Consider the following 27932-nt stretch of genomic DNA (forward strand, 5'->3'; position numbering starts at 1 on the left):
TTGAGGGTGAGGAGGTAGGTGCACTCAGGGAAGTCTTCCAAGAGACAGTATCACTGAGCTTAGTTTTGATCAGCGAGTGGGTGTTAGCCAGTAAGAGAAGAGGGCTAAGTGTGTTCCAGGCAGAAGGAACATTGTGTGCAGAGCTAGAGAGGCGTGAAATAGCACAATACATTCAGGGAGCTCCAAGTAGGCAAGTACGACCAGAGCCCCATCCTCATTGTGACATACAGCGTGCATTTGTTAAATGAGTATTTGAGATTAGAGGCTGTGAAATGAAACAAAACAAATGAGACATCGCTTGTGTTGCCCTGGCCTTTAGCATTAACTAAATAACCAGTCATGGACTAAGTGGCTAGGGAATCTTAAGTCGTTCAGTTTAATTACTCGCCCTGGGACAAATGCTGTTAGTCTCTATACAGCATTGCTCTATAATCAGCCCCTTTTGGTCTTTGGATAGAGGAAGTAAATTCACCTGATTTACCCGTTTTCTCAAGGTAATTGAGATGAATTACAATAAAGGCGATGGGATCATAGTACAGACGAAGATGTTTTTGCACAGTAAAGTAGGTTTGTCTAGATCAGGGGTTAGCAAACTATGGCCTGAGGGCCGAATCCTGCCCACTGCCTGTTTTTGTAATTAAGTTTTCTTGGAACACAGCCACGCTCATTTGTTTACATGTAGTCTAGGGCTCCTTTCACACTACCGCCGCAGACTTGAGTAGTTGTGACAGAGACTGTATGGCCTGCAAAGCCTCAAATATTTACAAGCTGGCTCTTTCCAGAAAATGTTTGCCAATCCTGCTCTAGAGTCATCTCTTCCAACCAGATGATAAGTAAAAACCACCTAAATATTTAAAACAGAGGATTGAGTTGGTTTGGAACCAACATGCAAACAATAGGTTATTAAGTTTTTTGAGTTCACTACCAAGGAGAGAAGATTGCAAATATGTTCACCATGAAGCGTGCAATAAACGTGAATAAATGAATGAACATAGATACTGTGATTGGCCTTCAAGTTTGATGCTGAACTTCCTGGCAGTCAGAAAAAAGAAAAGAAGGGAATCGATCGTCTGTATTAGTGACCTGTTGCTTCATAACAAACCACCTTAAAACTTAATGCCTTTACTACTCCTCTTGAGACGGTGTTGGCTGAGTGGTTCTGCTGATCTAGGCGGGATCCAGTTGATCCTGGTGAGCTTGCTCGTGCATTTGTGGTCAGCTGGCATATTAGCTGTGGGCTGGCTGGTCTGGGATGGCCTCAGCTAGGATGGCTCATCTCTACTCCACATGGTCTCTCATCCTCCGGCAGGCTTGCCTCGCCTTGTTCACATAGCAGTGGCAGGTTCCAAGAAAGAAAGTGGAAGCACACACCTGAGGCTTAGGCTTGGACCTGGCACACTGTTACCTCTGTTGCATTCTAGTGGCTAAAGCAAGTCAAAAGGCCAGCCTGGATTCAGTGGCCTAGGTGGGGAAATAGATTCTAACTCTTGACGGAAGGGGCTGCAAAGTGACATTGCAAGGGGCAGGGGCAGGAGGGAGAAAATTGGGGCCATGGTTCAAATTAACCAATCAGCATCTAAATCAGCATGTATTCCAGCTATAAATTTTTTAAAAAGTCATCTCTGTGGTCTAAAGTGGAAAGGAATATTCGTTGCATATCAGTCTATTCAGCCCCACCCACAGAGATGAATCATCATTGTCTTCAACTAAGGGGACCAATATCCTCTAGCTAATGACAGATGCAGAGGGGGAGTAGAAAGAAGCCTGTCACAAGTGTGGTACATGTCATATGAGACCCAGACCCATATTAAAATGCCATCTTGATGAATTTCACTAGGAAATCAGACTCAGTTTTAATGAGTTAAGGGGATAAGGAAAATCGTTATTACAGAAGGAACCAATGACTAAATTGAATATTAACCTTTGTAACTAAAGCCTAAATGGACGTACGATATTCTTGCTGACCACTCCCACTGCCCTCCACTTCATTATGGGTGGCATTAAAACTGGTCACTGTATTCAAAGACAACACTGATATCTATGGATATAGATGTGATTGAAAAGGCAGATAGGGAATAAATATTCTTTTTAAAACTCGCTAGCCATGTAATGATTTTTTAAAAAATTTATTGCTGGAATATCTTCATTATTACCAAACATACCTCAATAAATAATGTTAAGTATAAATAGCAGCAGTGATGTCAGAAATCCTCCTTAACTGTTCTTTTCCTGGAAACATGACCTGTCAGTAAGAAGAGAGTAGCTTTTGCTCCTTAGAGTCATTCAGAATCTCCCCAAAATCTAAAAAAAACAAAGCAAAACACTAAAAAAACCCAAAACTCCCAAACTGCCCAGACAAAGTCACACAACCTAGGTCTGAGAACATTGTTTCTGGCCTAGAGCCAGTCAGGGTGTGTGGCCTTGTTTGCAATAAGCTGACATCTTTACACTTGGCTTTCCATGGAGCTGCCACCATCAGACTTCTGTAGTATCAGCAGTAGTGCATGGGGGGAACATGACAGGATTTAGGGAGCTATTAGACGCCTGTTGACTCAGACATCAGGACCAGCTGTGAAGGGAAATATATTTCAACTTAGGTACGGTGAAAAGGAACTGAGCTGTTGACATTGAAGAGGTGGGGATGAAACCCTCGGGATGCTTGAAGATGACCAGTTTCTGGGATGGTCGAGGGGAGGTAGGGCTGTCTCAGGAAGGACAAAGGAAGCTTCCAAATGAAGCTTGGGTACAGAAAATCAGAAGTTAACCTTGGCAGGTCACATAAATGTTAAATGATATAACACATATAAAATACCTGGTGGAGTACTTAGAAGAGTAGACCTCAACAAATATTGGTTCCTTTCCTGTCTTTGCCTCTCCCCCTCACTTTAGAGATTTCTTAAAAATGAAATACCTGCCAGCCAGCAACCATTGGAAAGATGTCAGATAGGATAAGCTGTTGATAGGTGGTAACAATCAACAAAATTCACACTTCAGGTGGATAGAGTAGGGCACGTCACCTCTCCTGTCCCTCTCCTCATCACAGCTTGGAGGCAGCATAAATACATTCCTTCCTTCCTGTAGAGGAAGTGAGTGTTCTCTCAGACCTACCTTGGCATTCCTTGATGTCTTAGAGAAGCAGATGACCCCGGCTGAGCAAGACAGTCAGCAGAACAGCAGCCCTTGATGCTGCAATTGGAAATTTCCATTCTTTGCTTGCAGCTCTGAAAAAAAAAAAAAATCTAAAGAGCCCAGTAGCTGGGAAATTTCCACGATGGAAAATTTTAACATATTCTTTAGCTCTAAACTATGCAGGTTTATAAAGACTTTTTTTTTTTCTTTTGGCAATTTCCTTCTTTAACAATAATTTATGAACATGGTAACACTACAGCTGCGGGAATAGGGAGGGCAAGATGACTTGGAGGGGCTTGGGTATGGTTTGGCTAGTGGGAGGCTGTGTATATACACATTTGACCACCTGAACCATAGAAATGCAAATCAGTACAAGACCCACTGCTTGGGAACTCATCCAAAATAGAGATAGTTTGCCCTGCAGCACTGCAGAGAAATCTGTGTAGAGACTGGAAATGGAAAGTGAATGGATACAACTTTGGAACAGGAGATGGTGAGTTCTGTTGCTGGAAAAAAACAATCTCAGGCAGATCCGTTAGACTGCTGCTTCTTAAACCTAAATGTGCATATGGATCAACTGGGAATCTCGTGAAGCTGTAGATGCTAATTCAGTAGGTCTTGGAAAGGGCCTGAGACTCTCTGTTTCTAACTGGCTCGCAATTGATGCTGATGCTGCCCTTCTGAGGACCACACTGTGAGTAGCCAGGCTGTAGACAACAGGTCCTCATCAGTATGAGGTCAGCTCGCCTTCAGTAGCAAAACACAGTCAAAGGGCGGCTGGAGGTAAGCTCCCTTGGGGTCGTTTTCTCAGACTACAAAGCTAAAGTCTAAGGGTAGAACTGAATGTCTTCTGGAAAGATGCTTCATGCAAGTCTGGATAAAGTGGATCTTTTGAAATGTGGAGATGCAAGCAGTTACCAGAAGCCTGCCTGCTCCAGCAGATTCAAGTTGGTGGTTTCTAGAATGCAATGCCTTTCCAGAGAAACCCCTATAACAAGTTGGTGAAGATTCGTAAACTGGTCCTGTCTCCTGAGTGACTCTCCAGCATTGTGCATGTGGGGTGAAACACCAATGAACCAGTTCCAGTTATTGAGGGAAGACTGTTGGCCAGAATTTGGAAAGGGGAAAAGGAATCTGGAAAATAAATTACTTCAATCTCAGCCAGAATAATTGTCTTTTATTGAAATAAAAGGAGAATAGGAGAATATTCCATTTTCTTAACAGTTGTCTCGCCTTTGTGCTACCTATATTACTGAGATTGAGAGAGAGAGATCAAAATCTGTGGCACCTTATTCCAGGGTGTTACCTCCAGTTGATCTGTAAGAATCTGCTGTGTGTATCTTTAAGGAAACATTTGTCCTATTTTTCATTTTCCATTCAGCTGAGTTTTGGATGGGTTATTACTACTTACTTTTCAAATTAAAGTACCCAGGAGCACATGGAAAAAAAGGAGGAGGGAGATTATCATCATGAAAATGCGCTGTTGAAATCAGAGTGAAACAAGCATGACGTGAATTTGATAAGATAATAAAAAGTATCAAAATATATATTAAAAGTAAATATTATGCTAGTATCTTAACTCCTACATAATGTTTCTAAATTCTAAATGGTTTATGGGATCGTTAGGGATTTGGACTTCTGGAGATTGGTTAGCGTCTTCCCTTTCAAAAATCTTCACTGTGGGGTCAAGGTATGATTCGGCATTGAAATAGACTACCTGATCACTTAAGTAAAAGAGATCGGCCTGGGTTTTTTCTTACTGTAGGTCTCAATAGCACTTGTTCACTGAAGAACCCTACAACCTACAGCCAATCAAATAGAATTTGCTTGATCTATCTGAAGTCACATTTCTTAATAATAAACATAATAATTATAATAAAATGTAACATTTTGGAGTGCTTAGAACAGGTGAGGCATTTAATCTTTACAACAAGCTTATAAGATGGGTGCCATTATTACATAGATGAGAAACTGGGATTTAGAGAGCCTAAATGAATTGCTTGGAATCCATACATTATGGCAAAGCAGGGAATAACCTTTTTTGACCAGCCTCACTTACTCGAGTGCTTTTTGCAAATGCCTCAGCTCCATCTCAGCTTCACCTCCCTTATCACAGACAGATGGATAGACAGACGCTCCTTCTCAAGTTCAACAACCTCACAGAGCTTGATTCAAATACTGAATGTGTTGTCAGTTGCTTACAGCTGCTATTTCTCTAGCAGAGCACCAAGTCCAGGCAAACTCTTTTGAAGAGCTCATTAAAACTGCTAAAATAAAGTCTTAGAAGCAGGTGCATTCATTAGCTGAAATGCAGACGATTATGTTAATATCGCATTCAGGTGACAAATTTAAAGCCATCAAAATCATGGAGGATAAAAGGATTTTCAAAGCTAAAGTTAACTTCTTCCTTTGTAGGGCTCCTTGCTCTGTTAAGCACGTGACTGCCTTTGCAGCTGTCAACATGGGGACTTCCAACGTTACCTCACAAAAATAAAGCCGTTTTGCAGTATCATATTTCCTTTACAATTTCTTGGGTCTCTATTCAGGAAAGGAAAGGTAAGGAATTGTCTACAACCCTAATGTTATTTTCTAAATAGGAAATCTGACACCTTATTTACAATCTATTGTCAGCTTGGGCCCAAGGGTAGAGAAGACACATTAAAGAAGACGGTTAAAATACGTGGACAATGATTCCTGGTTTGCATCCAGCAGCTCTTTCACTTTGCCTTTTCTTTTTTTTTTTTTCCCTCAAAGAAATATTGAGCATGACATCTGTATGTGATTGTACATACGTATTTAGGTGGCCATACATCAGAATGTTAACAGTAGTTACTCCAGGATGATTTTGGTTTTCTTTTTTGTGTATTTTTGTATTTCTCAAATTTCCTACAATGAATATGTATTACTCTGTAAATTTAAAAATTATTATGGAGTAATTAGCCTCTCCACCTTCAGTTGTTTTAACTATCAATTTGGGTTACTACTTAATTGCCTAGCACACCGGAGCTGGCTGAGACGTTTCCCCAAAGTCCTTCCTTCTTCTCAAATCTAGGATGTCTGTGGAAACATCAACTCCTCCTTTCAGAAGAAAATACAAGAAAAAGAAGGCGAGGTATCCAGCCACTTATAAAAAAATTATAAACATGCTTAAAGATTTTTATATTATCCTTCAGCACCTCAATCAAGTGGGCCTTTGTCAAAGTGAATGCATCTGCCATTTGCAAAGGGAAAAAGGCTGAGCAACCTTTTAAAACCAAATTAACTTTATTTTAAATTTTTTTGGTTATACGCTTTGGGAAGCCTTGTAAGCTAATGCTTGACACATTCATTTTTGCAAATGGTATGGTACAATGACTGTATCACTGAGTGAAAAATGTAAAATAATGGGGCTGGCCCCACAGCATAGGGGCTAAGTTCAGCGTGCTCTGCTTTGGCAGCCTGGGTTCACGGGTTTGGTTCCTGGGCTCGGACCTACACCACTTGTCAGCCATGCTGAGGAAATGACCCACAGACAAAATAAAGGAAGATTGGCACAGATGTTAGCTCAGGGTTAATCTTCCTCAAGCAAAACAAGAGGAAGATTGGCAACAGATGTTCGTTCAGGGCAAATCACCCTCACCAAAAAAAGAAAAGAAAAATATAAATAATGAAGCTGCTGTAGACTTGAACCCATCTACCTGAGGGCATCTTTACATAGAGAATGTGTGTGTGTGTGTGTGTGTGTGTGTGCCTAAATAGCTTGAAATTAACAAGCTGCTTGTGTGGTGTAATAGTCCTGTTTTTGCCTTCCTTCCTCTTCAGCTCTTCTTCTGTCTCACCCTGTGCACTATTACTTTCTCTTTTTTCCTACACAATTGAAAAGACAATTGACCACATTTAAAAGGAAAAGCAATATATAAAGCAGGAAAGATCTCCTTGAGATGGGGTTAGATAAGCAAATACTTCTGAGTACACATGTGCATACATGCCCCTTTCCTAGTCAAGAGTGGCCTAGCTGAGTCCTTGCTCCAAGTGCCATGAGTCTCATTACTTGTGACTCGTATAGAGTGCAGGCAGTTCCTTCCACTGCTGGACTGCTCTGAGTCTCCTAGGAATACTTTCCCACCCACTCCAACTCTTGTTTAATTCTCAGAGCTGCCACCCTCTCAGAAGCTACAGATTCAAGACAAAGGGAGGAAGGTGGCCAGAAGAAACTCCTGTCCTTCCGGTATGAAGCATTACCACCATGAGATTAGAGAGTAAACTGTACAGCGCAGAATTTAAATGTGAAAGGAACTTGAGAGGTCACCTCAGTCAAGTTTTCTTTAAATGTATGTGTCTCTTCTAGAGCATACCTGATAGTCATCCAGGCTGACCTTGAAATTTTCCAGTGACGAACACTCTCCTACTGTTTTTCACTTAGATGCTGATAGATGTGTAGATAGAGCACAAATAGCATTACAACTATAATGGCAAAAAGAAAAAAAATGAATTATTCCTAATCCTGCCACCCTTAAAAAAACCAACTATTTTTTAATTTCTGTGACTGATCCAGGATCTCCCAGTCTCAAGTAAATATAACCTTTTAGGGCCCATGAGGAATATCAAGAGACTGAACCATTTGGCTTAAAAGACACTTGGGAGATTTTATTGGCCCGTGGTGCTCATCACACCATGAGAGTCAGACCCTGAAAAGGAAAATTGTGTAAAGAATTTGTAAGCCTCAGTACCACAGTATTTCCCAAGTCTCTTCCTAACTCATCCCTTTTGTCACTCTGACACCAGACAGCAAGAGAACATTTCTGAGATTATCTTATCCGGAGTTCTTTCCAACGTTTACAAATACTATCTAAGCTGAGCAGTGTGTTCCCAGGTTACCTAAATTGTCCATGTGATGGTATTCCTTTCAAAGGAAATTGGAGAGTTCAGCAGCTTTCTGAAACAACTAGATGTGACAACACAAAGAACAAAAGTAACAAAAGAAAACCCTTCAAAGACAGAGCGCCCTCTGGAAACGGTTAGGCATTCTGCCTTTTCACATCGCTCGCCGAGAGATTCTTTTACGATGACTTTAAAATGAAAGTGGTGTTGAGTTTGGGGGAAGCAAATTCAAAAAGATCAATCAGCCAATAGAGTGGATAAAAGACTGTGAACTACAGTTGTGACTAAGTAAATAGAAGGGAGAGGTTTTTCTTAATGATTATTTTTTTAATGAGTTATTTAAAAAACTATGGAAAAATTCAAATACGAAAGAAAATAAGGCAGAAAATTTTTTAAAACCCCACCTTCCACCACCTAAAAATAACCATTGTAGATTTTAAGGCAATATCATTCCAGACATGGAAATAAGAGATATTTTAGAATTTTAAAAAGCGACTTGCACTCAGGCAACTAAGCATGGTCTTGTTGGTGATGGTCTAAAGAGACCCAAAACTTGACTTTTTAAAATGTCTATTTCGTCTGAAAAGTGAAGAGAGGAAGAATTCTCAGTTCATAAGCAATTATAAGAACGTGAGTTCATAGAAATTAGCAGATATTTTTATTTTCATCTACGTGTCCATGCTGTGACCCTCAGTTTAACTGCGCCTAAAACATATCACAATAAGATGTGCTCCCATAATGCTTTTCAGTTTATGAATCAACTTTATGCTGACTCTCCTGACCATGTAAAATAATCAGGGTTGATATTTAGATGGCACATATTAGTCTGACCATTCCAGTTATTTACGGCCGCGTCCATTCGGCTTAGTTGGACATCTGTTTTGATTGGTCAGTGTTAGCACTATACCAATTATTATACATTTGTTTTTACTGGTTATGCCTCTTCTGAGCATACTAAATATTTCCCTGAGCCAAGGTTTATTCTGCTAAATTTCTAATCTTTGATGTTTTTTAAAAAATGTGTCCCTCTTAACCCCATTCATTTATTAGTGAACTTATCCCACAAGATTCCTCTCTTGCAGAAATGAAGTAATTTTTATTTATTTGTTTCTTTCTGAAAAGGAAAGAGTAAAATGCCCTCTCCCCTGCTCCTATACACACCTCGTTACATTCACGTTTGGGCAAAGACTTCACTGGAAATTTTCAAACTCAGAGGAAATTTTTCTCCTTTATATTACAAAAATTGGGGACATTGTGATCTCCATTATCTGTGTTTAAATTCAGGGAACATTGATACTGATTATCCACATGGCAGATTATCCTAGTTATTTCTATTTACAATTTTCACAGTAGCTCTCCCCTCCTACTTACATTTGGCTAATGGTAATACAAAATCAGATGCCATTTCCTGACTTACTCATCAACTTACATTGAGAAAATGCAGGTCGAATAGGTGGAAGAAGAAAGCCAATATTTCCTTGGTAACCTGCATATCACAATTAAAGGTAAATGCTTAATCAAAAGTACAGATTTTCCACGCAGTAATGTCTCTGTTTGTCTCATAAACACTAGAACATTAGACCACCTGATCATTTTTCTGGAAAAAAAAGTGTAAATAATTTTAGTAAATGAAATCATATTTCTCCACTGACATGTTCTAATTTAAAAGTATAATTTCATTTTAATTGATTTTTAATTGAGAGCAGCACTTAACCATTCTCTTACTATCGATACTTATGCATATCAAGCCATAGGCACCACGTCCGTGCCTCTGTGGCTTGGCTTGTTTTTCCTTTTATTGTAGGTGAAGAACAGGAGCCACATTCTATGCACAGGAGTTAAGGCCACACTTCTTCCTCCTTCCCTAAGTTCAGTAAGTGGCCACCTCAATGTTTCAGTGTTTGAAATTTCCTACTTCGTTAACATTCACTACTTAGGCACATTAGAGAAAGGACCAATTTGAATTAGTGGAAATTTTGAATGCTGTATTATAAAAATACATCGTTTTATCGCTTTATGGTACAGTACGCCACTCAAACAGTCTACAGTGAAGTATTTCCGGGAAGAACGGCTGCTCTCGGACTGCTTTAACCGTTAAGACGCTTCAACATTGTGCGCTTTAAGTATTAAGCAAATGAATGTTGCTAAATTATCTGAACATGCTCACTTCACTTTCACTGAGCAGTTCCTATATGTTTGGCATGATGCTAGAAAAATTTTGTCCTCTTGAGCTGACAATTCACTAGAAATTTTCGTTCGTTTTCCCTAGTAGCACTCATGTTTATTCAGCACCTGTCTAAATTCACTCTTTTATTCAAAAGACATTTAACAGCTATAGTAGGGTAGGGATAGGCACAAATTCAAAGTGACTGGAGTCTTAGGGTGAAAGTCATTTACCATATGGATCAACACCAATCAATCAATTAATCAATCAATCCACAAGTCCTTTTTTTCTAGGTAATCTAACTAGTTCAGGGTTTCTCAACCCTGGTGCTCTTGACATTTTGGACTGGATAAACCTTGTGGGGAGCTGTTCTGTGTATTGTAAGATGTTTAGCAGCATCCTTTGCCTCTTTCCATTAGATGCCAGTAGCACCCCCACTTCTAGTTCTGATAATCAAAAATGTCTCCAGACATTGCTGAATGTCCCGGGGGAGGGGCGGAGAGTCGGGAGGCAAAATTGTCCCTGGTTAAGAACCACTGAGCTAGCATGTACATCATACCTTCTTTACTAGATTATAACGACCTCGAGGGCAGAGACTCAGTCTGATTCATTGCTCTACCGCCCTCTCCCCACCAGCTAGATTTAGTTTCTGGCACAGAAGTGCTTCTTGATGAATGTTCTGAAACTAACAAAATATCTCCAGAGTACCTGTACTGTCAGCAGCCCTCAGCAACGCGCTTTGGTAACCCAGAAGCTGAATAAGGTAACTGGGGTAAATTGCCTAACAAATTTTTATGATTTGAATAATCACTCCCTGTTCGTATCATATACCCACTTTGCTGCCAAATGCCTACACTTGTATAGGGCTTTAATGTGTAGGAAGCACATTTCACATTATGGCATTTGATTCTGATACAAGGATAATCACTTTGGCCACCTCTGTTTATAATTTAAGCTCCCGAGTCGCAGAGCCACATTCTCAGGCAGGCGCGGGAAGTATTTCGATTTCAGTGCCATTGCCTTCGGTTATTAAAAGGAACTCTTAAGATTAGTTTAATAATGTTAAATTTAAAGTTCAGGATTCTTTTTTGCCATGTTAAAAGTAGGACATCCAAAAGGTTCTCCAGTGATCTAAGAGATTCTGGTTTACTTAGATTCCTGGAAATTGCCAGACAGCTTTAAGGGAGGGGCGAAAAAAAGAGTGAGGAAATTTTCCCTGTGGGCAATTGGGGAAAACAAAAATATTTTTGTGCTGTGGAGACTTCTCAGGAAAGGAGGGTTGGCCAGCAGTGGCATCTGCGCAAGGGGAATTTCCACATTTGGGAAAACATGGTCATAATTAATGACTTAGGAAAGCCAAGAAAATGAACCATGTTGGAAAAATATGATCTTCAATGGCCAACTCATTGTCAACTGATTGGTCCAGAAAATTGGATTGTTTTAGAAAGAGACTTTTATTTGTGGATATTTGCCTACATGTCCTTCCTTCTGTGGATCTAATAAGTACCCTGCCCTTGCCTGGGGAGTCAGTTTTCCATAGCCAGACCCACTCTCTCTGTTCCTCCCTACCCTAAGGGAGTGTTTGCGTTAGACTTCTGGCCTGGACAATAGCCTGTAGTCTTTTGCTTTGAACATGATACTTCGGACTAGCCAGCAGGGCTATTAGCCTCCATTAGAATAGAGGATTCTTGGACAAGGGCAGAAGGATGAGCTTGCATCATCTTAATGCGGCCATCATTTATTGAGAACTCTTTGTCTTAGGCCCTGTGCTAAGAACATTGAAAAGCTATCCTGACTTAGACAAGAAGAAACTGAGGCTCAGGCAATTTAAATAAGTAGTCTAGAGTCATACAGTTTTTAACTACCAAACGATACTTTTTCGGTCTCCTCATCCTGTATACAAAGTTTACTCCCTGAATTGGAATGTTTTCACCCTGTATACAACCTCTCACTTACTTAACTACTCCCTTCCTCTTCCTCTTCCCTAGATCGCTTTGTTTAAACTAGATCTGGTCTTGGGGTCATGCGCATCAGAGAACTCCACAGTTCCCTATCATTCTCAATAGGAGAAATCTGGGCCGGCAGGCTCAGCACCATTCATGTCTCTGTTTACTTAAGGAATGATTAAGTGGTTAGAACATTCTTGCTCCACGATTTGATTTTCTTTTATCTCAGTGATGAATTTCTTTTTCCTGAGGAAGTTTCGCCCTAAGCTAACATCTGTTGCCAGTCTGCCTCTATGTTGTGTGTGGCTCGCCACCACAGCATGGCCACCAACGAATGGTATTGGTCTGCACCCGGGAACCAAACCTGGGCCACTGAAGCAGACTGCACCGAACTTAACCACTAGGTCATGGGGCCGGCCCCTCGGTGATCCATTTTATTAAAACAGGTATGGTCATCTTTTGCCTCTTCTCTCATAATTTTCTCAAGATCAGAACATACCTTGCTGAATTTCAACGTATTTGCTAAGGTAAAAGTCAAGTATTTAGAAAGGGAAATATAGCTAAGAAAAAAAATCCCTATATGTGACACGTAGATGTGGTATCCGGTAGAGCATCTATAAAATGTAGCACGTTGTTTTGTGAAATGAAACAATTGCAGGTTCGATCATGTCCCTCGGAAGCAGCAGCTCCATGCTCCAGAGCCATACGACGTGGCTTCTGAAGTCAGCCCTGTCCTGCAACTGCAGCGGATATGAGCAAACAGACCTAACTAGGACTAAAGAGCCTAACTGCCCTGGATTGAAACTCAATGGGTATTATAATTAATTCAAAAATCACAGCATCTTGGAAATAATTTATTTCTTTGCTGTTGAACTTAGAACATATTAATTAAATCTTACTAATATTTGTTTTCTGAGTGCTTCTTGGACATAGCCAGACATTACTACCTTTATTTAGAGATGTGAAAACTGAAGGGATGGATTAGTTTTTTACTGCTGTGTAGCAAATTACCACAAACTTAGGGGGTTGGAACAACATCTCATTATCAGCTCACAGTTCTGGAGGTGAGAAGTCTGGGTGGATTTGGCTGGGATCTCTGTTTACGGTCCCATAAGGCGGAAATCAAGGTATTAGTGAGTCTGGTCTCTTATCAGGAAGCTCTGGGGAAGAACTGGCTTCCAGACTCATTCAGATTGCTGGCAGAACCCAGTCCCTCGTGACTGGAGCACTGACTCCCTGTTTTCTTCCCAGCTGTTAGCCGAGAACCATTCTCTGCTCCTGGAGGCCACACACATTCCTTCTCACTGGTCTTCTCTATCTTCAGAGCCAGGAATCACCTTTGAATCTTTCTCCCATTTGGAATCTCTTTGACATCCTCTTCTGCTACCAACTGAAGAAAACTATTCTCTTAATGGGCTCACCTGATTGGGCCAGGCCCATCTGGATAATCTCTGTATCTTAAAGTAACCTGACTCAGGATTTTGATGACATCTGCAAAATCCCTTTACAGCAGTATCTAGATTAGTGACTGAAGTAGTACCTAGATTAGTGTTTGACTGAATAATAACCAAAAGATGAAAATCTTGGGAAGCTATCTTTAGAATTCTGTCTACCATAAGGAAATTGAGGTACCCGGTTAACCTGAGCTATGATTTCGAAATAGCTTCACCACAGTATTGAATCAAATAATTTAATTTTTTATTTTATTCCTTTGTTTATTAAAAAATATATGTAAAATATGGTTTATTTTTTAATATACTTATTTTGGGGGTGCACATCCCTACATTTTTTACTGACGCATGATCGAAAAGGTCATGTTGCCAAAGCTGTTTTGGGACATGTTGTGTTTCAAGGGTCTGAGAATATCCAAGAGGGATGTGTGCGCGTGGAGCTAGACATGGGTGTATGTGGGGAGGATGGTGATGGCAGGTGAGGAAGGGGGAGGGGCTGAGATTGTGGTGAGTACAAACAGTTTATTTCTGTTTTTAATACACTCACTGAAGACCTTTGAAGATGAGAATGCTTTGTTATTTTCTGTTGGCAAGTCCAGAAGTTCAAAAATCCAGAGGTTCTTTGTGTATAATTTATGAGCAGTATTTGGGGATGTTTCTAAACATAGTGGCATTTTGGAATATGCTTGATCAGCATCACCAGGATGCCATGTTCCTAGCGGGATATAAACTTCCCAAAGTTTTTGTTACAAAATTTCAGTGTGTCATGGCCTGCCAGGTGCACGGGAGGTCTAGGATGCTGGCTGAGCCCTCGGGCCCAGCTGGCTGCTAATCCAGAAGCCGGGGCCTACAAAGGGTCACCTAGGGATTGAGGAGGTGGGGAAAGGGCTGAGCGGGTCACAGAAAGGGTGATGAAGGGAGATTGCATATTGTTTTCTCTGATTTTAGCATTTTATCTGGAGGACATCCTGATGAAAAATCCGGTTTCCTGATGAAGGGAGTGGAAATGGTTTTAGCCTTTAGAAAGAACATATACAGAAATGTGAAAACCTCAGAAAAAAGCAGGAAATTTCAGATACTGAGTATTTCTCTCTTCTTCCAAGAACATTTGGGTTTTCCCCTTCTTGAAATCCTGGCCAAAAATGGAGAAGAGGAGGACGTTCCCCAAATGTTTCGTTTAAATTGTCCCCAATCTTCAGAAAATGGTGAGAAGAGGTGATCATATTATTAGGCAAACAGAAAGAAGTCAGTGAAGGCCTTCAACAACTGCCTCAGTAAAGCAGTAGGATTAAGAGTCCGTTCGGCCTGTTTAACTTTGGAAAGGACAACACAGGAGAAAGAGGCTGGGGGTAAGAAATTAATGTTGCTTTTTTTTTTCTGCTTTTTCTTCCCCAAATCCCCCCAGTACATAGTTGTATATTTTAGTTGTGGGTCACTCTAGTTGTGGTGTGTGGGGCGCTGCCTCAACATGGCCTGATGAGCGGTGCCATGTTGGCGCCCAGGATCCGAACCGGCAAAACCCTGGAGCGCATGAACTTAACCACTCAGGCCAGGGCCAGCCCCTAATCTTGCTTTTTAATTGTAATATCTTTTAAAACATGACAGATTTTTTATTCTTTAACAAAGTGATTTTGCTCTGTAAAGGACAACTCTAAGGATACTGATGATGTTACAAATGTTATTTTTATTGTTAAAGTTTCCACTTAAAAATCTTTTCCTTCATTTATCCACTCACTCAGAAATATTTGATGAGAACCTACCACGTGCTTTGATCTAGGTGCTAGGAATACAGCAGTGAACACAACGTTTCCAAGTACTTTCCATAACCTTGGCGGGGAAACGTTGTCCTAGACTAGAGTACATATTTCTGTTAAGATATCTCCTTTCCTCTATATCACAGTGTTCATTTATTGCTTTATTTCCTCTTCTGACGTATAACAAATAGCCTAATGAAAATTCCCCCACTACCTTACCCAAGGAACCTAAAGTAGGCCAAATTGAGCTTTTAGCACAATTTCTGGTTGCAGATAAAAATCAGCATCTACAAACCCAACTGTACCTGTTTCCATTAGCGCTATCACCCAGAACTAGATTTCCAGTTTTATAGATTAAAAGTTTGCCAATCCACATATTTTTTCCCCTAAATACTTTATCGTATACTAATGGTTTGAACTCCATCTATGGAAAACAACAGTAAATATTTTTTTTCCCTGTGGCCCATCAGAAACAACTATTGATTGTGTGTGTGTGTAGATGAGTAACTGAGTCTGCAAAATTGACTTCACAGGGTCAGTATCTCATACTCTGCTCCTACTGAGAGTCTGTGTTCTCTGGAGGTTAATTGGCTCATCATATTCTGCTTTCATGTTTCCTAGTTTATCACTATGCTTGGGATTTTCACCCCTACATCTTTCACTTTGTTTTCCCATAATTTATTATAACCAACCCTTGTATTTTTTTAACAGTTTTGGATCTGCATTAATTTTTAGGTCCCTGGAGGAACACTACGTTCCCAAACATTATGTTCTGCTCTCTCATGCTCATATCACTTTGTGTAGTGCCAGACACCTCCTGGGATCTCAAGAAATGTTGTTTCTTTTTAAAAGATAGGTGATTACTCTGGGATGCCCATAAAATATCTTTCTCATGTTAGTTACTCTCACTATTTATCCCCAGTAGCTTAGGTAAAAATATTGGTTAATAGAAGAACCTAAGTCTTTGGAGAAGCTTTGTTAGCCTCTCCTCATCTCCATAAAAGCGGAGGTGAATATTGACTGGTCTTACAGGAGTGTTGGAAAGAAAACAACCAGAAGCATTAGAAATGAGAAGACTTTTGTTAAAAATACAAAGTGTTAGAGAGTTGATAATATCATTCTTATCAAGCAGGCCTCAGCGTGAGTGGAGCTCACTTCACCCACAGATGCTGTTCATCATTATTACAAAGAATGGCTGTCCAGCAGGATCCCCTTCTGCTGGTGGCATCTACTGCAAACAGTCAGAACTTCTTTCCAAATACTCAAGACCTGCTATGCCCACAATACTTTCTCTTCTCTCAGCTTCTCAGCCCTATCTAGAACACTTCAATGCTTTCCTACAAGGCAAATTTGAACCTCCCTCCGTATTCTTCTGAGGTTGTTTGAGGCAGAGGAATAGGACCATGGACAGAGGTATAGCCTGCCAATCACTGGCACAGCAGGAAAGCCAACTCTGCCTGCCAAGAATCCCTGGGAGAGGGTCTTTAAGTGAATAGACTCTTCTTTATTCAGGGGTCACTTTCCCCTTCTCTACTTTCTCTTTCTCTAATTCTCTAATTTCACAGTTTCTTCCGGAAATACTGACTCCTTCCATCAACTCTATGCTCCTGAAACACACAAAGAATACTCATTCTTGCAAATGCAGCTCTTAAAATATTTAAAAATATTTTTATTACAAAATATTTCAAACAAGCAGAAAAATACAGAAAATAGTATAACAAACATTTATGTATAAAACATTCAACAAATCTTAATATTTGACTGACTTGCTTTTTACAGTTGAAGTACAGTTGAAATCCATTGTCTACCCCTGATCTGATTCATTTCTCTACTTTTCTCCTTTCCTTTCCTCTTTTCCCAAAATTAATCACTGTCTTAAAGTTCCTATAAATCATTCCCATGCATTTTTTTATTTTTATATTATATATATTCATAAACAAATATAGTATTGCTTTGTATTTGTAAAGTATAAAGGAATACTCTATTACACTGTACATAACATTCTGCAATGCTTTTTTAGTCATTATTTTTTAGATTTATTCATGTTGCAATCTGAAGAACTAACTCATTAATTATACCTGTTGTATATTATTCTGTTGCATGAATATACACAGGTTACTTATCCATTCTCCTGCATTATGGACATTTAGGTTGTTTTTAGTTTGTTGTTGTTGTTTGCTACAACAAACAATACTTCAATTAGCATTTAGATCTCAGGCTCCTGGACTACACCATGTGAGGTTTTTCTAGGCCAGAGTTTCTCAACTGTGGTGTTACTGACATTTGGAGTGGATAACTCTTTGTTGTGGGTAGGATGTTTAGCAGCATCCCTCTCCTCTATGCACTAGATACCAGTAGCAATGCCCACACTCAGGTGTGACAACCAGAAATGTCTTCAAACATTGCCAAGTGTTTCCTGGGGGGCAAAATCACTCCTGGTCGGGAACAGCTGATCTAAGCTGACCTAAGAGGGGAATCACTGGGTCTTAGGATTTGTATTCATATGTATCCTCATTTTGCTTTCTGAGTCCTGTTTCACCATCTCTTGCTAACTTTTGGTATTTTCAGATTTTAAAATGTTTACCTATTTATGGTTATGAAGTGGTAACTTTTTATTATTTTATTTTGTTTTCCCTTAAATTCTAGGGAGATATAGCATCTTCTTGTATGTCTATTGGCCATTAGGCTTTCTCCTCTGTGAATTGCCTATTCATATCATACCACTTATCAAGCCATGCTGTGGCAGGCATCCCACATATAAAGTAGAGGAAGATTGGCACGGATGTTAGCTCGGGGCCAGTCTTCCTCAGAAAAAAGAGGAGGGTTTGTGGCAGATATTAGCTCAGGGCTAATCTTCCCCAAAAAACAAAAAAAGCTACACAAGAAAAAGATTTGCCCCTCCTATTTTTGTACAGAGTTGGAGGAAAATGTGATCCCTAAAACTGGGAGCCATCTTGCCATCCTGAGGGGACACTGAGAATGGCTAAGCAGACAGATGAAAAGGTCCCAAGTTCCCATGACATCATTGTGCTGCTGAATTAACCAATATTGAAACCACCCACCACTGGATATCCTGTGATGTGAAATAATCTGTTAATGTTTAAGCCACTTTAAGTTGTATATTCTTTCACTTGCAGCCAAAGGCATCCCCAGCTACTAGAATTAGTTTTGACCCTTTCCTCTTCTACATGAATTCTGTGATCGTTGTTCCATGTTATATAATTAGGTTGGGATTTTAAAAATTGGGTTTGCATTGAAATTAAACCTTAACTTTAGGAGAAGTGACATCTTCTTTATAACAAATACTCTAATTCATGAATATGGTGTATGTCTTCATTTATTCAAGTCTTAGTTAACCTTTTCCATAAAAATATTTTATACATAAAAACAGCATTTTACTTATACATAAAAATCCACATTTTATATTATGTTTATTCCTACGCACTTGATTATCTATGTTGTCTTTAGTTTTGTTATTCAATATTTTATGTGATAAATACTGAGAGGATTACAATTGAATTTCGTTTGGTGATCTTATACTCAACAACCTTGCTGAGTTGTCTTTTTAGTTGTAATATTTTTTTCAGTATAATCTGTTTGATTTTCTTTATAGACAATCATGGGATCTGACTGAAGAGAGTTTATCTTTTCTTTTCCTTTACTGTGATAATGGAGATGCCATAGAGTCAGTCATGGAGGCCTGTCATGTGCCCTTTTCTTCCTGCCTCATCATTCCCTCATGTAAGGCTCATCATCAGGCAGTGGAGAACTTTTTTTAAGCCTCTTTAATAAGCCAGTTTGTGGGAATGAGGTTGGGCGTTCTCAGTATAGCACATAGTTTCAATTGGTGAACCTGATCCTGGTTCCCACTGACTTCCCTTCCCCCATGCAGACCACCGTTAGTCTCCCTCACCCTGCAGAAGCCCCATTCCGGCAACCTTGGCCTCCTTTCAGACTTGGAGCCCATCAGGCCCACGTCTTCAGTCCAATTCATTGCTTTGCGTTCCTGGTCCATAGAAAAGTGTATATTTTGGGCCAGTTTTGTCTTTTAATTTTTCTCCTTTATATTAAACAGCATTGCTTTATGTTTGGAGCTGAGCAAGTGCTTCAAAGGTTTATGTACAACAATTCTTCCTTGACCAGAAATCATAATTTCACCGTCTATTTTGTAAAGGATTACAGAACTAGCTTCTACGACTGCTGATACTATATGTAGTAGTTATCATCAAATACAGTGCTGCTCAGAATCCTCACAATGTCTTTCAGCTCCTCGTGCTTTGTAAATGCTATAGAGTCTGTGTTTGTCATCTGAGTAATAAGGAATGGAAGTAAATACTATTTTCTACACCCAAGAAAACCGAGGCCTCTTGCCTAATCATAGCCAAGAATAACCAGACAGAACTACAAGACTGTGAGTTCTCCAGAGGTAGGGCTGTGCCTTATTCATCCTATGCATTGCACAAAATGACCCTCAATGAAAGTTTTTGAGCTGAGCAAGCCAAACTCTAGGCCCATGCTTAGCTTTATTCAGCAGGATGTTCCATGAACTGAGGAGACTCCTGGTGAGGTCCTCAAGATCTATCCCGTGCTATGACCTGAGAAAAAGAAAGGAAAGGAAGGGGAGGAACAAGAGTAGCAAGAGCTGATTTTGAGCAAGGTGAGTGGGAAGGAATTGTCATTGCATTTTATCTAGAAAGTGAATTTTGATTGAGATTTAGATTTTTTTATACTAATCCCCTTATATAAACTAGCTTAGTATGTAAATATAATCAAAATGGCATTCATTAAAATTGCAAAACTTATTTATTAAAATATGTAAAACAGCCAGCTGCAGCAGTAGTGACTAAGAAGTGTAAAAATAAATTATTTTGTTCAACAAATATTTATTGAGTTCCTACTATGTGCTAGCACTGTACAGGAAGTTGGGATACACAGATAAATAACACAGGTCCATGTGCAGCTAACCATCTAGTTGAGCCAACTGAGGGGCAAATAAATGATCCAAGTGTGACGGGATAAGCTCCTTAATAGAGTGTTAGTTCAAAGAGATATTTGTACATGCATGTTCATAGCAGCATTATTCACAAAAGCCGAGAGGTAGAAGCAACCCAAGTGTCCATCAGCCGATGAATGGATAAACGAATAAATAAATGAATGAATAAATGAATGAATAAATGAATGAATAAATGAATACAGTGCATATATATGATGGAATATTATTCAGCTTTAAAAAGGAAGAAAGTTCTGACACATGCTACGACCCGGATGAACCTTGAGGATACACTAAGTGAAATAAGCCATCACAAAAAGACAAATACTGTATGATTCCACTTATGCAAGGAATCTAGAGTAATCAAATTCATAGAAATGGAAAGTAGAACAGTGGTTGCCTGGGCCCGGGGCGAGGGGGAAAATGAGGGTTCCTTAATGGGCGTAAAGTTTCAGTTCTGCAAGATGGAAAAGTTCTAGAAGTTGGATGCACAACAGTGTAAACATACTTAACACTATTGAACTATACACTTAAAAATGATTAGATGGTAAATTTTATGTTATGTATAATTTGCCACAATTTTTTTTTAAGTAAAAAAAAAAAAAAAAGTGTTAGCTTCATGAGGGTAGGGCCTATCCGTTTTGTTCTCTTGAATTTCTAGTATCCAGCAGAATGCCTGATACATAGTAGGCCATTGACAAATACTTGACCTTCCTCTGGCTTTTCCTCCCCATCCGACATCCTACGCAACATGAAAAAGGCCGAGTCCTCTGTGAGCCAATTCAGCTAACAAAGGCCCTTCTCTACTTAGGGCCCGGAAGGGGAAGAATTTCAAATATTTGTGATTTGATATTTGTCTTGGTCACACCAACTGTTCTTTGCTTCTCAATTATGCTTATCTGAGCTTTTTTGGCATTTAAATTTCCTAAAGATAGATACTGTTTCTACTTCCCCAAACAGAGTTGTGATGGACTTTGTCAAGAAAAAAAAAAGTGGAAGGAAGTCTGTGAAATGAAATCATTATTAGGCCACGGGACAAATGGCTCCGGGGCCGCGCTTGCACGGCACAGGGGGAAGGGTGAGGTAATGGGCATGTATTTGCAGTTCTGGGGCCTGGTCCCTCCCTTCACTGGCCCAATCTGATTCTAGATGCTCCGTTTATTGTCTTGAGTTTGTGTTTTTCACTTTGTCAAAAATAGAGAGACCAAAAAACTTTCCTTGAACTTATTTCAGCCTTTCTACTTTTTTCCTTGGGTGTTTGGTTTCCTCTTGCCATGATTCTTCCTCCTGCTACCTGCTGGTCTTTCTGCTTTTCCCACCTTTCTCAACTGGGGCTTTTCCTTGTGTTCTGCAACCCTGGGTTGGTACCTGGTGTCCATGAAGGACAGGAAAGTGCAGCGTCTAGTGACGGCACAAGCATGGAGCCCCCCAAAGCCCTGCCGGGTTTGTGTTGAGTAATTCCCATTCCTGGTCCAGGCACCAGACGGTGTTCCCTGTTGTTGGTTCTGGCTTGGTCTTGGCTCTGAGCGTGCACGTTGCTAGGCTTCAGAGTGGAACAGAAGTGCTCGAAGGGAGGAGAAGGTATCAGAAGGTATCAGAGTGTCTTTCTTCTGTCTCCTCAAGCTGTTACAGTGGGAGGGTTAAGTGCAGACCAGAGCCAACCGAAGGCCTTCTTGGAGACAGGGTCAATCATAGAACCTATCCAGGTTTCCAGGCCTGGGGATTTGCTTATGTTACTTTTTAAATGTTAAACTTAAATAGTTCTTGCTGCGATAGACTCTGTGCTAAGTGTTTTAAAATATTAACTCATTTAATCCTTAAAATATTAGCACATTTAATCCTTACAACAGCTCTATGAACTTGGAACTCTATTGTCTGAATATTGTCTGAATTTTATGGATGAGGAAACTGAGGCCCAAAGAGGTTAGGTGACTTGCTCAAGGTCACACAGCTAACAAGTGGTAGCTCCAGGATCTGAACCCAGACAGCTTGTCTCCTGAATTCAGGCTTTTTTAACCACTAGGCGATGTTGCCTCTGGTTTATGTACAGCCCCCCCAGGATTTCCTTTGGAGCTTTCAAGTCTGATTTTACAAAATATCTTCTCCAAGGTCTAACACCCTCTGTTAGGTGCTGGCCAATGTGTGTGTCCCTCTGAAATTTCTGTGCAGCTCTGGAGATATCTGCTAGCAGTTGTGTATTCACAGGCTCCATCCTGTAGAAGACATCAGAATCAGACTTTCTCTCTCTCTGGGGATCAGGGCACAAGAAAGTCATTTCTATTCATACAAACTTTAAGAAATAAAATTTCAGCGTATGTTTAATAAAAATAAAATGTCACACTGTGTTATCTTCTGCATATGAAGTGCCCCACTCCCACCTAAGCGAAGATGTTACTCCAGAATCGGTTCCCAATCAGGGTGAGTTTGCAGGGAGCGGTCCCTACGTTCCCCACGCAGGCCCATAGGAACAGCATTATGAATTTTTTAGATGGTTGGCTGGACTGGGAGTGCAGTTCAGAGCTGTAGGACAGATCTTCTGGTGAGAGCAGCAAACTGGTCTGGAGAAAAGCCCACGACCTTGGCCTGTTTGCCCTGGAAGTCTGGCCATGACCCTGAATGTCTGCAGATCCTCTGACGTTCCCTCTCTCCCTCTGGCTGTGCCCCAGATGGCTTTCCCTGGTAGGAGCTGGGTTAGCAGAGTAGCCTCACAGGAAGTTAGCATGAGCTCGGCTTCCCGTTGCCCACACGAACTCTGGCTTGTGTTGAGGGACTGGGCCTTGTTGTTGTGCAGAGAGGGACGTGTCTGGCCTCTTCCATGACTCCTGCTGGTTTCCCACTCATGATTCCCGTAGCCTCTGCCCATTCTCCACCTCCAAAATGCTTGTCTTGGGTCATCCTCCCACAGTTCTAAGATGGCTGGAACTGGTAGAAAGTGAATTCCTGCTAAGAAATTAGCTGATAACATCTGAGGCATGGGCTCTCTTCTGTATATGTTTTTGCATCTTAACAGGGACATTCAAAACCAAAAAGTTTAAAAATTCAAAGGAATGAATATCTAGAAGTAGACAGCAGGTCTCCTTTACCTGAGAGAGATTTGGGAGCCTGATGTTCTGTAGATCTCCCACATTTATATATGCATTTAAAACTGGCCTAATGTCGGTATCAGGTCCACAGATGCCCTCAAATCCAGAAAAAAATTATTCACTTTGGAGCAACTCTCTCTGAGTTTGTTCTTAGAACTTATCAAATCCTAGGACCCAGGTCAGGGCATGCTAATGAGTTTGGTTTATTGGCAACTGGAGCAAGGTCCTTTGTCAAGTGGGGTATTTCCTCTGACGTCACTGGACTGCTCATCAGTTCCAAGGTGGGTCTTTGCCAGGAAAACCTGAATTGAAGAGGAGGCTTGGCCTTCGGGGAAAAGGGCTTGTGTCCTGGCAGGCCGGGTGTGTCTGCTCCAAGCAGGTTCTCAGAGCCACTGACTCCCTGAGTTAATGCACTTTTGACCCAAGAGGAAAAAAAGGCGTAAACAGCAGAGCTACAGTAGTCTGCTCTTACTGGGTGGGAGTTTTGAACTGGTGGGATGGTGACAGCCCCAGACCCACCTACTCCATCAGAGGCCACCGTCTTCCCTGCCTACCCCACCTGCCTTCCCTCCCTGCCCTCAGCACTTCCCTCCCTATTCTCATGAAGACCAGCTGCCTAGGTGACACCTTTTGCTTCCAAAACTTTCTTTGTAGTTCTTCTTTGACCCTTTTCTCAAAATATCCTCTCTTTCCTCCTTTAATGCCAGACTGTTGGCATCTGTCCCCCTGTCTTGTGCAGGCTGCCATCTCTGGCTCACCATGGTTTTATAATTGCCTCTGGTTAAAGTTTAAATAGATGGGTTTCAGCCCAAGAGAAAAATGTAAACAAGCCTTTTCTGCAGTCTTTCAGAATTGCTGACTTCCAGTGCTTCTGAATTCTCTGCTAGGAAATTCATTCAGCTCCTCCCTAACCAAGGAACCGAGAAACACCACCGCACTTTCAGAGACCCGAGAGCCACTCCGAAACCATTGAGAGGCTTTTAGATAATCTACAGTTTTCCTTTTAACTCAGTTAAGCCATCAGAATCCATTTCCTATTCTAGGATGTTTGTCTGATGGATTGAGGTGAGAGAACAGTTAAGCAATCTTCACAGGCTGGCTTCTGAAGAAAGGAAGGAAGGAAGTGAAACGGATTGTCATTTCCCTGCTGGAATTTTTTCTTTGAGGGGAGGAGGAGATTGTATTTATTGACCCAGGTTTTTTGGTTGATGAGCTTGTTTTACCGGTCATGAGAGCGGGACCATTCTTGGCCAATGCAGAAGGAAGAGGGCAGGGTGGGTTTGAGCTGGTGATTGAGGCATACATCCCTTCCTTTGCTGTGTTTCCTCAAAAGTAAGTAGGCCATCCTTTTCGGAGTCTTGACTAAGAATATTGATTTTCTATATTTTTCTGCTTTGTGTACTTGTGATCTGGTGTCAGGATGGATTCAGCAATAATTTCGGATGTTTTAGTCAAGGATTTGATTGGATCCTTGCCTTCCTGCTCAAAAACCTTTAATAATTCCCCATTTCAAGTTCAGGCCTATTCAAAGCCTTCCATGGTCTGACTCCAACTTACCTTCACCGTCCACTATTGCAACCATACTCCAACCTCACTGAACTTTCCACCCAGCTCCTGTAACGTGTTCCCTTATGCTTCAGTGCCCCAACGCCTGCTGACCTCTCCCCTGGCCTCCTCAGAATGCCATCTTCCTGTGTTCTGTGAAACATTTCTTGCTCTCCCTGTTCAACCAGAACCAACCACTCCTTCCCTCAGTCCTCAAGCAGCCTGTGTCGATCCCCTTCGGTTGCCCTTATTTCATTGTCTATTGTTCAACATATGTTTATGTGTCTACTTCCCGCACTAGCTACGGGAGTAGCTAGCTCTCTGAGCAAAGGATGGTTTATTATATCCTCCCGTGTGTCTTGCCTCATGAGTGGCTCATCATCACTGCTCAATAAATATTCGATTTTTATTTTTCAACCTCTCTGAAAAGTTCATGTCAATATTTTTAAAATAGCTCTTGAGAGGAACCAAGAGGAGTGAAGAAAGGATTTTGGAGACAGACAGATTTGGGTTCAAATCTAAGCTCTGCTGAGTACTAGGATGACTTCCTAATTCTTATCCTTTCCATGCCTCACTGGCTTCATTTGTAAAATGAAGACAAAATCTCTTTCATGGGTTTTTGTGAGAGTTAAAATGAGATCATGCACTGCTGGTGGGAATGCAAACTGGTGCAGCCACTATGGAAAATATTACGGAGATTTCTCAAAAAACTAAAAATAAAAATACCATATGATCCAGCTATTCCACTTCTGGGTATTTATCCAAAGACCATGAAAACACTAATTTGAAAAGATATGTGCACTCCTATGTTCATCACAGCATTATTCACAATAGCCAAGACTTGGAAGCAACACAAGTGCCCTTCAATGGATGAATGGATAAAGAAGATGTGGGGCCGGCCTGGTGGTGCAGTGATTAAGTTCACACGTTCCGCTTTGGAAGCCCAGAGTTCACTGATTCAGATCCCGGGTGCAGACCTACACATGCTTATCAAGCCATGCTGTGGCAGATGTCCCACATAAAACAGAGGAAGATGGGTATGGATGTTAGCTCAGGGCCAACCTTCCTCAGCAAAAAGAGGAGAATTGGTGGCAGGTGTTAGCTCAGGGCTAATCTTCCTCCAAAAAAAAGCTGTGGTATACACACACACACACAGTGGAATACTACTCAGCCATAAAAAAAATCATGCCATTTTCGACAATATGGATGAAGCTTGAGGGTACTACGCTAAGCATAGTAAGTTAGACAGAGACAAATACTGTATGATTTCACTCATACGTGGAGGATAAACAAACAACCACTTAGATAAGGAGAACAGGTAGGTGGTTACCAGAGGGGAAGAGGGTGGGGGAGGGTGAAAGGTATAAAGAGGCACAGGTGTATGGTGACGGATGAAAACTAGACTTTTGGTGGTGAACACGATGCAGTCTATACAGAAGCTGAAATTTAATAATGTACATCTGAAATTTGCACAATATTATAAATCAATGTGATTTCAATAAAATAATTTAAAAGGTAATAAATAACTAAATGAGTAAGCCAACAGGAAAAAAAAATGAGACCACGCAAGTAAAGAACCTAGCACAGTTCTGTCTTATCCTTACCCTCCCTTGATGTTAAAGCATTTTAAATGTTGAAACATTTTACTCTGGGACATGAATCATATTAATTTAATAGATTCATGCGACATTTTCCCATTGCTAATGCAGCCTTCCTTCCTGCAATAATTTCTTCTCATTTGCACTTGCGAGTTTTTCAAAGGCTTATCTTGTAAGTAGGATTGGACTTATCTATATGTCACCTGAAGAAATCCCAGTGATGGAGATGATGATGAGGCAGCTGCTCTGTTTGGTGCTGCGTTATTTCCATATGTGGAGAGTAGTCCTCACACCATCACACCGGCCTCTTCACCTCGACCGTTAACTTTAAAGAGGAGAAGAGATACCCATTAGGACACCCTTCTCCTTCCCCCTCCACTAAAAGTCAATTGCTACTTTCACCCATGGGAGGGGAGCAGTGGATTCCACTCGTCCATCCAACATTTATTGACTGCCTGCTGTGTACCAGCTACTGAGATAAAAGATGAATCAGCCAAGGTCTGTGCCTTTAATCAATCTAATGGGTTTGGGGCGAAGATAAGCATCTAACTAAACAAGGATGGTATGGGTACAGACGAGGGGACAGTCAGCGTGTCAGGAAAAGCTTCAGAAAGAGGTGATACTTGAGCTGAGTCCTGAAATGTGTCTGTCAACAGACAATGGGGGCAAAGCATTTCAGGCAGAGGAACCCCAACTCCTGTTCCTTCCCCTGTGATCACTACACACAACCTGAAGCTTCTGACTCTACCATCTTTACCTGTCCAGCCATCTTCTCCTTGGTCCAGGCAACTTAAATTCTAGCTTGGCAGCAGCAGGGCTGTTAATGCTGGTTCTGATCAGAGATCTGACATTGGAAGCTCTGCTGTTCTTTTGTTGCCAAAACCAGAAAACAGCTGGAGTGGTTTGAGCTCCCTGGGGGGAGGGATGGAGGAGTTGAGCATGTGCGTGCAAGCATACCTGTGTGTCTGTGTGTATGAGTTTGAGAGTATGTGGGGATGTGTCCATTTGGGTAGCTGCCTAGATGTTTATCTCTAGGTGCTGCCACAGAAAACAGAAGTGGATATTGAGAAAACAAAGTGATAGCTCGACATCTCACAGACAAGCTGAAAGACTGCTCAGAGAAGGGGGAGGCTGAAACAACGCCGACAAAAACAAAACGAAATAGAAAAGGAAGTTGCATCAGAAGAGAAAGACTGCCAATGTCATGCTGAAGAGCCACAAATGTCACAAAATAAAAATAAAATGTGCGACTTTAATTTTACCAAGACAAATACTATTACAATATTTTTTTCTTTACAGTATTATTAAAATTACTGAAACAATAATATTTAGTGCAGGAAACATGGAGAACACAGAAGAACAAGAACAAAAGTTGATATAATTCTATTTATTTATTTATTATTTTTTTTAAA

General features: G+C 40.8%; 1 protein-coding gene across 19 annotated transcripts in view; it reads left to right on the plus strand.

The window, feature by feature from the left end:
- MKLN1 (muskelin 1) overlaps positions 1 to 27932 on the plus strand; it is a 312898-nt gene that overhangs the window by 54653 nt on the left and 230313 nt on the right. For 3 of the 19 annotated variants that reach the window (XM_070617707.1, XM_070617711.1, XM_070617719.1), the window contains one exon: positions 5545 to 5685. The exons of the other annotated variants lie outside the window; for them this stretch is intronic. The gene's annotated coding sequence lies outside the window, so the exon portion shown is untranslated. The remainder of the gene's footprint in view (positions 1 to 5544; positions 5686 to 27932) is intronic. 19 annotated transcript variants of the gene reach the window in all.

Source organism: Equus przewalskii, chromosome 4, assembly GCF_037783145.1.
Source record: "Equus przewalskii isolate Varuska chromosome 4, EquPr2, whole genome shotgun sequence".
Taxonomy (NCBI): domain Eukaryota; kingdom Metazoa; phylum Chordata; class Mammalia; order Perissodactyla; family Equidae; genus Equus; species Equus przewalskii.